The sequence below is a fragment of the Lygodium microphyllum genome, chromosome 12 (assembly GCF_053477565.2).
Source record: "Lygodium microphyllum isolate KBCC chromosome 12, Lygodium_microphyllum_v1.1.10, whole genome shotgun sequence".
Taxonomy (NCBI): Eukaryota; Viridiplantae; Streptophyta; class Polypodiopsida; order Schizaeales; family Lygodiaceae; genus Lygodium; species Lygodium microphyllum.
Genome location: NC_141146.1, coordinates 127,203,115 through 127,208,516, shown reverse-complemented (window position 1 = coordinate 127,208,516; position 5,402 = coordinate 127,203,115).

Below are 5,402 nucleotides of genomic sequence, written 5' to 3'. Positions count from 1 at the left end.
CTTCTCCCACAACTTCCTTGCAGGCTCTCACACTCCAGGGATTCACAATTCCATGGCTCTGATACCATGTTAGTTTTCATGGATGCAGATAGAGAGCAATACACACAGAGTGAAGCAACATGCTTCCTTACTCATTCTTCTCATCTACTGAAAAGACATAGGTCAAGTATTTACAAGTCCAAAAGGACCATTCACACCAACCATAAAGACTAGAGTACCGACTTATTTAATATACCTGACTAATATAGCTAGACTAGCTGTGTCCAGCTCATGTCCCAGCTCATGTCGGTCAAACACATATGAAAGAGCTTGATATTCTAACACTGTAACATTCCACCTCTAATCTCTGACCACCGCTCGCCTGACTGTCGTCCTCTATAACTTTGAGAGGGAAACCTCCTTGGACCAAAATTAGGACAAATTTCCCTAGGCTTTGGTCCAATATCCTGTGTTGTCATTTTGGATTCTAGCAAGTTGAATCTTGCATTTTCATCATTCTGTCTTCATTCATGCATCTCTTTCATAGAGCAAATATCCTCTGTATGGTTCTTTCGCAAACAGTAGGAACAAAAGGCTCCAAGAATGGTTGGTTTTCGGGTACATTTAGTGGCTAAATGTCCCACTTGATGACACTTTCCACACCATGTATTAGAGTGCATCACATCTCTTCCAGCTCCCGTAGGAGTGGATTTATTGGTAGTATTCACCTTCATAGTCTGTAGCTGCTCTGTGAAGCTCTTTCTTGATACTTGCAACTGAGTTGGATAAGTAATCCTTCAGATTTTCACCTCTTGAAGTACTTGTAGTGGGATTTTGGGAAGCGTCTATAATTACTACATACACTGGTTGGGTTGATCCAGAGGTTCCTCTGTTCTGACTCTGATTCAGAGCTCCTGTTGAGACTTGGGGTTGTTGATTCCAGTTGGTAGGGTTCCACTATTGTTGAATCGCCATTGGAGGAACTGTTTGAGGCCACTGTTGTTGTGGTTGAACTATCATTTGAGGCACTGTCGTCTGCAGTGACCACACTGGATTAGGTGCATTATACTGCGGCACTGTTTGCATCTAGGGATAGGGGTAGGGAACTGTCCCTAGGACTGCATTTGGTGGGTATACCATTCCTGGCATGGGAGGAGGTAAGACTCCTCTTCCTGGAGTCATTGACAGCCTTGCTTCAACTTTGTCATACAATCTTGCACCTTCCACTGTAGCTTGCAGATTGATTGGTCTTCTCAATTCTACAAACTTGCGAACTTCTGGCTGTAGGCCCCTGAGAAACACTCTTTTTTGGATTCCTTCATCCAAATGATGGTTAGTCCATCTCTTCAGGATGAATTCCATTCGCGAGACATAAGCTTCTACTATTTCTCCAGAGGACTGACTTAGGTTCATGAACTCCTATCACATCCGCTCTTCACGCATGAATTTAGTGAGGAAGGCCAACTTCAGGTCATCCCATGTGCCAAAAGTTCCTACTGCTTGTCTCTCATACCACTGAAACGTCGCGCCCTTGAAAGTGGCAGGGAATATTGATAACCAATGCTCAGGGGTTCTGGCATTGTTAGCCACACATGCTCCCATGAATTCTGCTACATGAAGATCAAGGTCTTCATTGTACTCTCCCTTAAAAACTGGCAATGGGACTACATTTGCTGGCCTGTCATCAATATTTCTAGGACGAATCTGACTAGGAAGGGGACCTTGAGTCGCCATGGGGACTTTTGTAAAGAGTGCTTTTAGGGCATCAAAGGAGGCTTTTGATGCAAGCTCATTCTCAGCTTTGATTTTTTCCTTCTCTCTTCTCACGTACCTCTGGACTCATTCTAACGCTTGCATCTTTATTACGTCATTCATCAGGGGGTTGGCTCCAACTAGTTGGCTGGACTCAACAGGATAGTATCAGAGGGGGCTTCAGTCTCTGAGGGATTCTCTGGGCAATATCTCTTCTACTTCCTTCTTTTCAGCATCTCCGAATTCAGCTTTCAAACTACTACAGAGGGGGAGATATTCTATTCTAAAAGTATCAAAACTCATTCTTCTTAGGATCGTTGTTGTGTCATTATAATAATGCCAGCTTCTAAGGGTTTCAACAGTGTATGTTGTAAAAAACACCCTGTCTACCAACTTCCAGTGGGTTGCTAATTGGACAAACAGAAGATTATCAGTGCACCAAGCATCCCACGTATCTTGATGTTGAGCATCCACGAACAAGTTCCAACTCTTTTCCTTCTTGTCTTCGTGAACCTCCACTGACCAAGACTCCTGAAGTTTCTTCACAATCTTCCACTTGATGATGTCGCGAAACTTCTCAATGAATGCCAAATCTTCCATAGATGATCGTTCTCTCTGTTTTTGCTCTTTAGTTTGTTCCCAAACAGTTTGCCACCAAGATGCAAGTTTCTGTTGCTTCAACAGGAAGAGGAAACCACCACATAGAGCATGCATCATGATGGTGATATGTTTCCGCCATTGTGGGATGCAGCTTGAGGAGTTTAATCGTGACTACATCTTAACAGCCTCTTCATGTGATGCCTCTCAGGTTGACCGAGGCTCAGTCTATTCATACACAGTGTTGGCTCTTGGATTCGAGTGTGTCTTTTCGTGTGACCCCCTACCGTGAGTGGTTTCATACCTATCACAATGTATTTGATATTTTGCGCTTAGGTGATGATCGGTCTCTTGCTATTGTTGGCATTGTGATATCACTCTACAGTTTCCCTCTGGTAGCACTTTTATTCTATATTATGTATGTCATGTACCCGCACTAACTAAAAGCCTTATGTCTGGTGGGTAGCTTGATGATGCAGGTTATCATATATGCTTTGGTGATTCTACATGGAAGATAACTCGTGGCAGGCTTGTTCTTGCAAGAGGTGCCAAGTCTAGCAGTCTCTATGCCTTGGTTGTATTTGGTACTATTGCCATATTTTGTCAGTGGGTTTTATCCCTCATGTATCTCTCTGGCATGCTCGTCTTGGGCATATGTCGCTTAAGGGAATGAAAATACTTAGTGCTTTGCAGTATATTTCATGTGATGCCTCTCAGGTTGACCGAGGCTCAGTCTATTCATACACAGTGTTGGCTCTTGGATTCGGGTGTGTATTTTCTTGCGACCCCCTACCGTGAGTGGTTTAATACCTATCGAAATATATTTGGTATTGTGCGCTTAGGTGATGATCAGTCTCTTGCTATAGTTGGCATTGGCAATATCACTCTATAGTTCACTCTGGTAGCACTTTTATTTTGTATTATGTATGTCACGTACTTGCACTAACTAAAAGCCTTATGTCTATTGGGTATCTTGATGATGCAGGTTATCATATATGCTTTGGTGATTCTACATGGAAGATAACTCATGGCAGGCTTGTTCTTGTAAGAAGTGCTAAGTCTGGCAGTCTCTATGCCTTGGTTGTATTTGGTACTATTGACCATGTTTTGTTAGTGGGTTTTATCCCACATGTATCTCTCTGGCATGCTTGTCTTGGGCATATGTTGCTTAAGGGAATGAAAATGCTTAGTGCTTTGCAGTATCTTTCACCTTTTGACTACTCACATTTTGAGTCATGTGATCATTGTTTATATGGTAGGAATACTAGAAATTTGCATAAAAAGTCTGGTATTCCATTCATGGGTGAGCCTTTGGCTCTTATGCATTCGGATGTACGTGGACCCATGCCCTGTTAGTCATTAGGGGGTGCGAAGTACTTTGTCACATTTATTGACGATTATTCACATAAGGTTTGGGCTTATTCCATAAAGTAGAAATATGATGTCTTGGTCGTCTTTTAGCGTTGGCTTGCTCTCGTCGAGAATCAATCTGGGCATATGCTGAAATGCCTAAGGACCGATAATGGGGGTGAGTATGTCTCACGTGCCTTTGAGCAATTTTGTGATGAGCGGGGTATTAAGCGTTAGCTGATCGCCCCTTATATCACTCCTCAGAATGGTATGGATGAGCATATGAATAGGACTATCCAAGAGAGGGTCCATAGTATGCTTAGCCAAGAAGGCTTACCATAACATTTTTGGACTAAGACAGTCTCTATTGCCATGCATCTCATTAATAGGTCACCTTGTTCTAGGTTACAGAGGAGGTATGGAAATGAAAGCCTCCCTCATATGCTCATTTGCGTGTCTTTGGATGTGAGGCATTCTGCCATGTGTCCAAGGACAAACACAATAAGATGGATCCTAAAAGTGTGAAATGCATTTTCTTTGGCTATAGAGATACATGTGAGATGGGATATCATCTTCTTTGGGATCCGTAGGCGCGTGAAAATTGATCCACAACAATGATGTTGTGTTCTATGAGGATAAATGTTAACCCCAACACGAAGAAAGAAAAAGGAAATAAAAAAGACGCAGGGCAAAGGCGGAAAAATGTAGCTCAACTGAAGAAAGAAGAGGAGAAAATGCCAAAAGAGCAAGGGCAACCTTGAAAAGTCCGAGGCAAATGCAAAAGGGAAAATGTGCATTTTAAAATACAAAGGCACACCTTGAAACCTTGTAAAAGAGTGCCAGGCGGTGAAAAATCCGGAAAGCTAAAACAAAAGACAAGAATAAAGGCCAAGGCGAAGAGAAACGGAAGACAAAGGCACACAAGGAAAAGTGCAAGTCAAAACTTTCGTAAAAAAGCGCAAGCGCATCATGGTTTAATTCAAAGAACGCCGGCTCTCACCCGTGCAATTTGTAAATGTAGACGGGCGATGGAAAGAAGCTAGGAAGAAAGAATAACAATGGGAAAAGGACCTAGGCTACGGCCGGCCATGTAAAAAAGGGAAAAGAGGATGACCACCCAAAAGGGATTTAGGGTTTTGTATATAAAGTTGAAAAGTGAATGAGAAGCTCATTCTTGTATGTGGCAAAAAGTGGCTCTCCTCTTCTTCTTCTTCTTCTTCTTCTTCTTCTTGCTTGCTTGAGCTTGTGCTTGAGAGAGGGAGTGTGAGAGTGTGAGGGAGTGAGTGTGTGAGGGTGAGGGACCGTGGGGTGGAGAAGCTCTCCATCTTCTCCTCTCTTCTCCTCTCCTCTTCTCTTCTCTTCTCTTCTCTTCTCTTCTCTTCTCTTCTCTTCTCTTCCTCGCGGTGATGGAGCTTGGAGCGTGGAGCTTGAGGATGGAGCTTGCTTGAAGCTTGCACTTGGATCGTAGAGCTACCGGAGTGCACGGGAGAGGAGGTAACTAGAACGGCATGGAGGTAAGCTCACTACACTCGTAGATATGGATGGCGCGTCGGCTATGTGAGAGATAGCCATTAGTGCTCGGCTCGGAACGCTTGAAGCAATAAGCGGTTCGTAGGTCTTGGCGGTTGAGCGAAAGCTTCCACATTTTGGTTCCATTGCCGGGACCAATGGATTCAAGCCTTGAGCGCTTGCGCGCTTCGAATCGAGTATCGAAGTAAGGGTTT